Source organism: Macaca mulatta, chromosome 11, assembly GCF_049350105.2.
Source record: "Macaca mulatta isolate MMU2019108-1 chromosome 11, T2T-MMU8v2.0, whole genome shotgun sequence".
Taxonomy (NCBI): Eukaryota; Metazoa; Chordata; class Mammalia; order Primates; family Cercopithecidae; genus Macaca; species Macaca mulatta.
Window position 1 is genome coordinate 21,551,958 of NC_133416.1, and position 12,779 is coordinate 21,564,736.

The window sequence follows — 12,779 nt, forward strand, 5'->3', positions numbered from 1 at the left end:
AGAAATTGGTGCTGATATAACTACCCAGGAAGGGGTGGGATAACGAGAGTGAGAAGACCAGTAGATTTGGTGGGGCCACCAACATTTATAGCATCAGCAGAAAGACAGAAACCCTTGATGGAAATGGAGAATGGTAAAGGACTATGAGACACTGAGAAAGAAAGAGTTCCTTTTTTTTTTTTTTTTTTTTTTTTTTTGAGACAGAGTCTCACTCTGTCGCCCAGGCTGGAGTGCAGTGGCACAATCTCGGCTCACTGCAACCTGTGCCTCCTGAGTTCAAGCGATTCTCCTGCCTCAGCCTCCTGAGTACCTGAGATTACAGGCACCTGCCACTATGCCCGGCCAATTTTTATATTTTTAGTAGAGACAGGGTTTCACCATTTGGCCAGGGTGGTCTTGAACTCCTGATCTTATGTGATCCGCCCACCTCAGCCTCCCAGATTGCTGGGATCACAGGCGTGAGCCACCAGAACTGGTAGAGAAAGAGTTTCTAGCTTCATCATCAATATGGACCACAACAGAAGAGTGAGTTAAAGACAGAAAAGCATTGTGAGTTCTGGCAGGTAAGAGGCCAGCAGTAGCCTAGAAAAACACTTTCAGTTTCATTGTTGTGATGGAAAGCAGACTGAAGTGGAATGAAAGAAAGTAAAAGGGAATCGAAAATGTGAACTGCACATGGAGATGATGTGTTGGAGAAGCGTGTATGAAAAGCAATGGCATAAGACTGGGTGACAGCTAGAGGGTGGAAGACTTGGCTGCCCCTGGACGTTGCGTCAGTATTTCTCATAGGTGAGATAATCCACTTTTTCACCGTCTAAACCTCAAGATCTGCAATTTGACTCTGCTGGCAACAATAGTTTCCTCCTTGTCCCTAATGACTCTGCTATAGAGAGTTTTTCAAATTGCTTTCAGCACGTCCTTGAATTGCTCCACTCACTGTCCTAGTCCACTCTGTCAATTTGATTGTCATCCACCTCCTTTCATGTGCCTAACCCAAAGAGCTGACGCCTGATCGTCATGGCCTAGATTGTTAAGGAGTGGTTACATTCCAGGGCCTTTCTCTGGAGATGAAGTTTTCTGATTTGTCAAGTGATGCTGATAGCATTTCTGGGTAGATAAATTGATAACGGTAGTAGAAGACCCATCATTATTTTAAAGAAGATTCGAGGACCCTATAGTTTTTTTTTCTTAGCCTGATAAAAAGTTGTACATTTTATATTGCTGCAGTGTTGTTTATGAATTACATTTTTTAAAATGTATGGGTACTTCTTCAGAGTTACAAGTGATACAAACATGAGAAGATTATTCTAAAGCATGACCCGTTTAATTTAGCAGTATAAACAGAAAGAGGAAAATATTCCCTAAAATTACTTTACAGGATTTGCCTTATAAATTATTCCTTTCATTAATTCAGATACTCATTCCGACATTTATTGAGTGCCTACCGGTTGCCACAGGGCATGCACAGTATTACATGGGAGCAAAGAGGAATCAGTTACATGATTTTGCCTGGGAATGTCATCGAAAGCATTGGAGATAGTAGTGCTTGATCTGAGAGTAGAAGGGTGAATGTGAGCTTTCCAGGTGGACCACTTGGTGAAGGGCATTTTTTAAAGAGGGAAAACTTTTGTTCAGGATGAATCACAATGGGTAAATCAAAAATGGAGGAAGCAGAGAGAGAAGTCAGAAAGCTATTGCAGTCACCAGTTCAGGTGAGATATGATGACCTTACTTTGTAACAGTTCCTCCTATCAGGAGCTGGACAGATTTTTCTTTCTTTTTTTTTTTTTTTTTTTTTTTTGAGACAGAGTTTTGCTCTTGTTGCCCAGGCTGGAGTGCAATGGCGCAATTTTGGTTCACTGCAACCTCCGCCTCCCAGGTTCAAGCGATTCTCCTGCCTCAGCCTCCTCAGTAGCTGGGAAGCTGGGATTACAGGAGTGCACCACCATGCCCGGCTAATTTTGTATTTTTAGTAGAGACGGGGTTTCTCCATGTTAGTCAGGCTGGTCTCGAACTCCCAACCTCAGGTGATCCACCTGCTTTGGCCTCCCAAAGTGCTGGGATTACAGGCATGAGCCACTGCACCCGGCTAAGAGCTGGACAGATTTTAAAAGTGTAGTATTTGACCTCAAAAAAGCTTACAGCCCAGGAAAGTCTGTAAATACTTCTGTAAGAGGCCAGGTAAAAGAAAAAAAATGGGAACAGATAGGTATGGTGAGAGAAACGACTTCTCCTTTAATGCATGATGGTATTGGTTAAATTGTGTTCCCCTAAAATTCATGCATTGAAATCCTAACTCTCAGTACTCTAGCATGTGACCTTATTTAGTAATAGGATAACTGAACATGTAATTCATTAATATGAGATCATACTGGAATAGAATGTAGCCCTAATCCAATGTGATGGGTGTTCTTCTAAAAAGGGGAAACTTGGGGACACATAAACACAGTGAGAAAGCCACGTGAAGAAAAAGGCAGAGATCAGCGTGATGCTTCTACAAGATAAAGAACACTAACAATTACCAGAAGAAAAACAGAAGATAGAGGAAAGGCATGAAACAGATTCTTTCTCACAATCCTCAGATAGTCCTCAACACCCTATTGACAACTTGATCTTGGGCTGCTAGCCTCCAGAACTGGGAGACAATAAAATTCTTTTGTCTAAGCCAATTCATTTGTAGTACTCCGTTAAGGCAGCCCTAGAAAACGAATACATATGCCTTCACAACCGCTCCATAAATAGCCTTGTTTTGTCAAGTCAGCCCAATTCCATCAAGTGCGTAGGAGTGCAACTAGAGCTCATGAAGAGACCTCTAGCCAGAACATATGACCAAGTACCCTACAGGTTAAGAAAGAAGCACAACCATGTCAAAGCCAAATCATTTCTGTCTTAGAGTTAGCAGGTGTAAAACCAATAGAAACTCAGTGTTCTAACATTTATTTCAAAATCTATTCTTCTATTCCCTAGAGCCATTCACAAAATCTTACATTTGTAATGACTCACTTGGCTCCCTTCCACTATTCTTATTTTGAGCCATTTATTTTTCATCTGTAGATTCAGCCCCACCCCAAATCCAAAATTAAAGATATCCCTAGTCAGAGATTATTTAATAAGCTCTGTGCCAGTGAGTTTATCATCTAATCTGCTTGGACAATGAGCAAGCATTGTTCTAGAAAATAAGCATGGTTCTTTATGACCACATACCCAGGTTTAAGGCCTGTCTTTAAAGACTAGGTCACATCAGGCCTCCTTACCATTAAGTCTCAATTACTGAGGCTGTTTCATGACTTTTCTGGTGACTCATTCTGTAGCTCACACCTCCCTGACCATCTGTGCCAACTTGGTGTATCTGCCCAGCCTCTGGATCCTTGCCTTCTCTGCTCTGACATGTCTAACCACTAACTAGGCTCTGGTGCTGACCTAGTTCTCTTTCTACTAAGCAGTGAAAACTTTATTTTCCAGTTTTAAAAATACATTTGGCATAGCTGTCAGTATAAGTTGGGTTATGCTATGATAACAAAGAGCCCCAAAACTCAGCACTTAAAACAATCAAGATTTCTCTTTTGTTTCTACTGTATGCCAGTTAAGAGTCAGCTGTGGTGATCTGCTCTCCTCACTCTGGGACCCAGGTTGAAAAGTAGCCACCACCTGGAGTATCACCACCAAAAGTGGTGGTCAAGGGAAAATGAGCTCTAAGGAGTTTGCCTTGGCATGTAAATGCTACAGTCAGAAGTGACTCACATGACTTCCACTCAAAACTCATCAGCTAGGAAATTCAGTATTTGATATCTCAGGAGAGAGAAGAGAACTGGATATTTATAAGTGGCACTAAGGACTACCACGCTTGACAATCATTATGTATTTAACAGTTTGTATGTCACCTACGTCCCTTTTTTCTTGTTCACAGATTTCTAAATTAAAAAAAAAAAAAAGCTATATAATATGCATATGGTGCTAGACCTGATAGATACTCTGAGAATAAATATTCTATAATCAAATAACACCCATTGGGAAATATGTTTTGTTTATCTCTTAGATATTCATTTACTGTCTATTAGCATTTTAAAACCTCTGCAATATTTTAAAAAGAAAAGCCTGTTTAATTTTACTCAATCCAAAATTTCCCTAATTTATTTAACCACAACTTTTCTTGTTCAGTACAATTTATTATCAACCTGAGTAAAACACTTGGGTTGATAATGCATTATCTCTTTTAATTTTATGACAACGCTACAGGGTTAGATAAGAAAGTAAGTTTTAAATTAAATGTTTTCAATTTATTTTTCTAAAGATTTCATATGAAAGAAAATTAAAATTACTGGTTTTGATAATCTATGAATTTCAAATACATATGATTTATTTCCCACAGAGAATGCAAACTTTGTAGTGAAAAACATTTTTTGAAAAGTCAAAAATATTTAATTGCATAATGAATGGATTTCCACAAATTCAAACATTAAATTGCCAATATTTTTCTAAAAGTGGTTCTTGCAAAGTGTTATCAATGAAGACAAAAGCTTTCATTGAGTTTCTTTTCTTTATATTTTATTTTATTTTATTTTTTGAGACAGGGTCTTGCTCCGTCACCCAGGCTGGAGTGCAGTGATACAATCATGGCTTACTGCAGCCTTGACCTCCCAGGTTCAAGCAAACCTCCCACCTCAGAGTCTCCCGAGTAGTTGGGACCATAGGCATGCACTCCAATGCCTAGCTACTTTTTTTTAATTCTTTGTAGCAACAGGGTCTCACTATGTTGTTGCCTGGGCTTGTCTCAGGCTCCTGGGCTCAAACCATCCTCCCACCTTGGCCTCCCAAAGTGCTGGGATTATAGGCATGAGCCACAGTGCCAGGCCTGAGTTTCAACTTTGAATATTTCTTTTTGGCCTTTCCTTTGCAATCCTATTTTAATTCTAAAACAAACTTGAGAGGATGACCTTTTAAAGGAACATGTTATAAATTAACGGCATTTGGTTTTACCATATGTTTTTCTATTATTAGGTATAATTATTGATTGTGAATTAATGTGACTTCACTTAAAATAAAGACTTACATCTGGATAGAAAAGTATTTACTGAAAATAAAAATAATAATAAACTTTACAATCTCTATCATAATGTGTTTTTGCAAGTTAAAAAAAAAAAAAGCTGTCTTTTTAAATTACATAGTTGCACAAAATTCCTTAGGTCATTCACGGTGAAACAAAAAAATTCTAATTCAGCCTTTATGTAAGTTGAATATGGATTTTATTGCTCAATTATTTGCAGGTTTCTTTCCTTATGACCATAAGATATGATACCATATTTCTAAACCATATTTCTAAATCAATCTTTACTCTTTCTTAGTTTCTTTTCTCTATGTTTAAAAAAGGTTGGGTCACATTTTCTTAGCAAATGACAAATTTTCAGTGTTAGACATTTGTTTTTCCATATGCATTCTTCTATTTCAGAGTATTCTTTTTCTCCAATATTCTTATACTTCTCCTAGTTTCCCTAGTGAACTTCAGCCCATGCCTTTAATTATCTCACGTTTGCTAGCCAAAGGCACATTTCCATGACCAAAGATATGCTCTCACTACTTAAAAAAAGGTATTTCTGGCTGGGCGCAGTGGCTCACCCCTGTAATCCCAGTACTTTGGGAGGCTGCGGTGAGCAGCCTCATGACCTCCCTGAAGTCATGAGTTCAAGACCAGCATGGTCAATGTGGTGAAACCCCATCTCTACTACAAATACAAAAATTAGCTAGGCATGGTGGTGGGCACCTGTAATCCCAGCTACTCGGGAGGTTGAGGCAGGAGAATTGCTTGAACCCAGAAAGCAGAGGTTGCAATGATCTGAGATAATGCCATTGCACTCCAGCCTGGGTGACAGAGGGAAACTCTGTCTCAAAAAAGAAAAAACGGTATTTCTTATAAAATTCTTCAGTCCTCACTGCCATACCTACACATACAAAAACACACACCATGAACACCAATAACAATTACAATGACAAAACAACAATAAAAACCAGTTCTTCCAAGCTGAGATGCCACTCATCTTCCTCTAGAAGTCTAACCAGACCTCAGCAGAACAATATTGTTGTTTACCAGTTGTAGCTAAGCTGATTGGCGGCTGATTTAAAACAGATCTAACCAGTGTTTCTGGAAAAATGAAACAAAGCTGTAATGAACAGAAAGCAGTTGTTACACACTAAGCTTCATAAGAGAGGGTAAAGGAGAGATTCCTTTGATTTATATTATTATTCTAGACAACGGGTACTGTTGAATTCCTGCTGAATCCCAAATCACTCAACACAATGAGATTTCTTTGAATTACGAAACAGTACAACACGATAAGGCTAATCTGAACTGGTACTGCTGCCTTCTTCACCTCCAACAAATGTGGCCAAGTAAAATACTCCATGTGGTCTCCAAGTCCAGCATGGTTATGACTTTCATTGTGGAATTGGGTTAAGTATGAAGAAGTCCATTTTGTTCTTATATTAAGGCTTTATGGGTAATGGCAAAGTTTGGACATTTTTATCTTATTCTTGTACCTTATTTCTCAATTGGTTCAGAAGCCAGAAGGAAAAGAAGGACACTGTTGGGTGGACCTCTATAGAGACCCCAAAGTTTGATGAACTGGCTATTAACATTGATAAATCAAAGAGAATATGTGGTGGAATTAGGAGAAGGAAAAAAGCATGCAGGAGTGGCTTTTGGCAGGGTAAGAACAGGTGGTCGAGGGACTTAGACTTCAGCTTATGGCAAGGCATTTTCACCTCAGTGGTTTGTAGAGGCTTATATTAGCCACGCAGATTTAACAGGTGGGCAGATGGCTTTTGCCTGCTATAGCATGGGAGTGAAGCCTTGAGTTTTCAGTCATGTAGAAGGGTGACTATAATTTCTGGCAGCTTTGTCCTGAGATAAGCACATGTTTCTATAGAAGCAAGGACTCTACTTGTATGTACTTGTATGTGGCTTCCAGGAGGCATCTCTTGACCACTTGGACCACTCAGCTAAAGTTCAGGGACCAACTGAGCCTTGCATAACCGTGCAAGACTCACCAATGTCGATCCGTAATCAAATGTGCTGGCCAGGTGGATCTCTGCAAGAGTAAAAGCAGCCACAAGATGCAGACTGCTACGATTTACTACTTAGTTACAGTTTTCCTTGTTCAGGCCAAGGAAACATTCAACTGAGGAGAAAGAACCTTAGGGTGCAGACCTTTGAGTTTTGTTTTTTGTTTGTTTTTTTTTTAGATGGAGTCTTTCTCTGTTGCCCAGGCTGGAGGGCAGTGGCACGATCTTGGCTCATTGCAACCTCTGCCTCCCAGGTTCAAGCGATTCCCATGCCTCAGCCTCCCACGTAACTGGGATTACAGGCATGCAACATCATGCCCAGCTAATTTTTGTATTTTTAGTAGACAGGGTTTTGCCATGTTGGTCAAGCTGGTCTTGAACCCCTGGTCTCAAGTGATCTACCTCCCTCGGTCTCCCAAAGTGCTGGGATTACAGGCATGAGCCACTGTTTCCAGCCAGACCTTTCAGATATTAAGGGATAAAACAAATTTGCTGTTTTTACTTCTTATCTCAGCCAGGCCTAAGACTTTAAATTAGCCAAAGGAGTACCTTGTGTCCACTGAGCACTAAAGTGACTCTAACTTCAAATAATCCGCTGCTAATTTAAGAAATCTGCTGCTCCATACTCCATTCAGTATTTGGGCTGAGAAGGAAGGGAACTCTGGAGGACCTAATCTTGACATCATGTGGTTTGTCCATGGGCTCAGGTCATCCCCAACCACTTGACCTCAAGTTTGCTCAGGATGTGGTAATTACATATGAGGGAGAAACTTCCTAGCAAACTAGTTTCTTGGCTCTAAGGGGCTCAAAGAAATGAGAAATTAAGAAGTTTTGAGTACAGTACAGACTCTGTATATGGGAAAGAAAGACACTTCAAACGAAACCAGGTAACTGAACCGCCACTATTGGCAAATTTCAGAATTTTGCAATATCTCACATGCCCATCTCAAATAAAAGTGACAGAATGCAAAAGCAGATTTTTATCCTAGCCATGATAAATGCACAATACTAAGGATAACTTCTTTCTGGAAACGTCTAGAGCGAAGATTCTAGATCAAAGTTTCCAGACAATTGGAACTTTTTCAGAGGAGTGAGTGGCTGAAGCAGGAACCAAGAGTTAGGAGCCCTGACTTTGTTACCTGCAATTATTTTCTTTTGTAATGTGTAGTTTAGATTGTCCATCTATAAAACTAAGGATAGTGCTATCTTCAAGAAAAGTTGAACAATGACTCATTGAATCTTTGTGTAGTTTCTGGAACTCTAACCTGAAATATTGCAAGTATAAAAACTATACTTTGGCCAGTGCGGTGACTCACACCTGTAATCCTAGCATTTTGGGAGACTGAAGTGGGTGGATCACTTCAGGTCACGAGTTTGAGACCAGCCTGGCCAACATGGTAAAACCCTGTCTCTACTAAAAGAAATACAAAAGTAGCTGGGCGTGGTGGTGGGCACCTGTAATCTCAATTACTTGGGAGGCTGAGGCAGGAGAATCACTTGAACCCAGGAGGCAGAGGTTACAGTAAGCCAAGATCACACCACCGCACTCTAACCTGAGTGACAGAGTGAGACCCTGTCTCAAAAAAACAAAACAAAACAACAACAACAACTACACTTTGTTAAAAGTATTTGGAGCATATTTTTATATCCATCCCTTTCCTGTGCAGTATTGTTTGTTTTTTATTATCCACCTTTCTCCTACCTTTCTTTTCCTAGTCTTTAGTTCACGCTTTAACATCAGCTCAGAAAAGTGCTATATTACAGAAAAAACTGACTATTGTTAAACAAAGTTTATGTAGTACAGAACAATGTCACTGCCATTCTTTTTCTTTTTAAAGGGCAGAAATTAAGCCAGGTGTGGGGGCTTGCACCTATAATCCCAGCTACTCAGGAGGCTAAAACAGGAGAATTGAGTTTGAGGCTTCAGTAAGCTATGATTACACCACTGCACTCCAGCCTGGATAACAGATCAAGACCCTGTCTTTTAATTTTTTTTTAAAAAAAAGAAGGAAATTAAGTGTAATGTATTTGCTACAATTTTTAATAGCACATCACTTTTTTTTTTTTTTTTTTTTTTTTTTGAGACGGAGTCTCGCTCTGTCACCCAGGCTGGAGTGCAGTGGCCGGATCTCAGCTCACTGCAAGCTCCGCCTCCCGGGTTCACGCCATTCTCCGGCCTCAGCCTCCCGAGTAGCTGGGACTACAGGCGCCCGCCACTGCGCCCGGCTAATTTTTTTCTATTTTTAGTAGAGACGGGGTTTCACCATGGTCTCGATCTCCTGACCTTGTGATCCGCCCGCCTCGGCCTTCCAAAGTGCTGGGATTACAGGCATGAGCCACCGCGCCCGGCCACATCACTTTTTTTTTAAGGTTGTTTAGGATCTCAAGAGAATGCCTTTAGTGTTGCAGAATTTTGCTGTTAGTATTTTCAAACCAACATGGCCCTATAAAGCTGCTCAATAACCAGACAACACAGTTTCTGTCTCATACCAATTATACCATGTTGGCTCTTCTTCTGCCATTGCTCCCTTCACTCTATGAGAGTGCCATGCTACTGGATGGTAGGCTACAGCAGAAACACCAAAGAGGCAAAAGAAATCATTCTAATGGCACTACAAGTCTATAGCCAACATATTTGCTCCTAATCAACCTGGAAATGGCCCCTGAGTCCATCTGTATCCTAGATCTAGAAAGACACAGGCCTAAACTCAATTATAGGAAAAGAAGCCACCTTACTATAATTCCATTGCTCCCAACCAAGATTAATTTTAATTTCAAAATGAATCCAGAGTAGGCAGAAACCAATTGCATCCAGAATCATCACCTAAGACCTCATCTACACCTGGGTGGAAATATTTAAAGCAAGTCATAAAACATCACCACTTTAGTGATTCATCTAGATTGATTCTTGTCCTTGAAAATAAGGGGATCTCTTGAGAAAAATAGGTGGATTAATGAAGTCACTTACCTAAGTTGGAAATCAGGTAGTATGGCTTTAGAGTTTCTGCTCTAGACTTCTGTACTAAACAGTCCCTCCCTTAGTGGACTGCTCCATTCTCCTCCCTGCTTAGGAGAAACAAACACATCTGACAAAGTAGAGGGCCCACTGATAATCTCAACTGTTCTTCTGAAGAACTGCCACCGCCAGCTCCTCTTACTTGTCCCAAATCTGGTTTCAGAGTAGTCACCTCATTCTATGCCTTCTTCGTCATTGCAGTCAAGAGTGGTATGTCCTGTCTGGAAAACAGATACAGATTTCTGCATATGCTTTCTTTGGTCTGTTATTTGTGTCTCTCAATTTGTAATGCAAATTGGATTTTATAATGGTAAAATTCTCAAGGGCAGGAATGTGTTTCCTAGCTTTGCGTGTGTGCATTTCCGACCATAATGAGCAAACTGTAGTCCTTTTATGATGTTTTATTAATATGCACTTAAAATTATTCTTTTGGTGTGCCTGTGTATTTTTTGCATATGTTCTTACACAATAGTAAAGTATCGCATTTAGCAGAGAGATAATAGACTTTTATATTTAAAGCTTCCTTTTTGCATCCTCCAAGTTGTTCTGGAATTGTCTACATGATCCTCTTACTTTACTGCCCAGATACTGGTCCATCAGAGTGACATAGGATTTTATTTCTTACATCCTTTTTTGTTGTTGTTTTTAAGGATGGGGACTTCCTCTGTCACCCAGGCTGGAGCACAGTGGCACAATCATAGCTCACTGTAACCTTGAGCTCCTGGGCTCAGGTGATCCTCCCACCACAGGCTCCTGAGTAGCTGTGACTACAGGTGTGCACCACCATGCCTGACTAAATTTCATACATTTTTACAAAATGAATTACATAACACAACTTCACTAGCCTATGTGGGTCACTTTTCTCTATAATTGCTAAATAAAAAGGATAAAAGCCTTCATCCAAGGGAATGCAGGGAGTCTAGTCCCTCCCCTAGATTTTATGAAGATAGTAAATTCTCATATTTCACAAATCCATCATGGGTGTCTTGGGTCAACTCCCTCTGGGCTGCTACATCAGATTTCTCCACTGATTATGCTGGCTGGAGGCTATTTAGTCTCCCCAGAATATAGACACAGATTCCCCCCCAAAACATAGAAATCGATCCCCCCAGACCAGCCTGGTCAATATGGCAAAACCCCATCTCTACTGAAAATACAAAACTTAGCCGGGCGTGGTGGTGTGCCCCTGTAGTCCCAGCTGCTCAGGAGGCTGAGGCAGGAGAATCGTTTGAACCTAGGAGACGGAGGTTGCAGTGAGCTGAGATCGCACCACTGCACTCCAGCCTGAGCAACAGAGTGAGGCTCCTTTTCAAAAAAAAAAAAAGAAAGAAATGGATCCCCCCACACCTTGAATTCAGAAAATACTGCTAACCAACATTTTAGCATATTTTACTAAGGCTTGAAGAAACTGCAAGGGATTATAATAAAGAAAAGGAAAATATGAATATGGAGATGAGATGTTCATCCTAGAACCTAGAGACTATTGGCATGCCATTTCGGAAGGACTCTTCAGGCAGACTCTTTCTTTGGGCTCCAGGATTCTGGCACCTTCACAGAAACCATTTAACATTCTCAAGATAAAAGGTCTTCTTTTCTCTCTCTCCTCTCCCAAATAACATATCCCCAAGCCCCGTCTCTGGCTCAGCTAGAAGAGGCAGAGCCAGGTCATGTAACCAAAGTCTCTTCCAAGAGACAGTTACCCCCAAAAGAATTCGGCAGACTTGGCATATATTGGGGGATGACTTTATCAATGGGCTTCCCCAAAGGTAATTGTGGGCACTTCAATTACAAATACCCACCTTTAAAAATTGCTGTTTACTTAATTAATTTACAAATACTTCGCTCATGAAATGTGAGTCCTCTCTAAACAAAGGAAGGTGGTAAACTCCAAGACAAATACACCTTCCCACCATTTGTGAAGGAGTTGCAGGGAGGAATGCTTGGTGGTTTAGAATATTTCATCTCCTTTTCCAACCATCAAGAATTTCTATCAGGACCCATAGTCCTAGATTACCACCACAATGGCATTATTAACATTTTTAAAGCATAACTATTTCTACATGAGTTTTCCCTTCTGCAGACAGAAAGGCATTAAAGGCTTGTATTTCCCTATGTTCTTGAATTCAAGCACTATGCTAGCACAATTAAATTTATTGGCTTATTCCTGAGAGCCTTCATGTTTGTATTCTTGGAGCATTAAACTGCTGTTAAATTCGGGAGGTATTAAGCTAGTAAGGGATTGGCTTATGAACCACTTCAGAAGTAGCCTTCAGAACAGTGCTTATTGCCAGGCATGGTGGCTCAGGCCTGTAATTCCAACACTTTGGGAGGCCAGAGGAACAGTTGAGCCCAGGGTTTTCTTTCTTTCTTTCTTTCTTTCTTTCTTTCTTTCTTTCTTTCTTTCTTTCTTTCTTTCTTTCTTTCTTTCTTTCTTTCTTTCTTTCTCTCTCTCTCTCTCTCTCTCTCTCTCTCTCTTTCTTTCTTTCTTTCTTTCTTTCTTTCTTTCTTTCTTTCTTTCTTTCTTTCTTTCTTTCTTTCTTTCACTTTGGGAGGCCAGAGGAACAGTTGAGCCCAGGGTTTCTTTCTTTCTTTCTTTCTTTCTTTCCTTCCTTCTTTCCTTCCTTCCTTCCTTCCTTCCTTCCTTCTTTCTTTCCTTTTCTTTTCTTTTCTTTTCTTTTCTTTTCTTTTCTTTTCTTTTCTTTTCTTT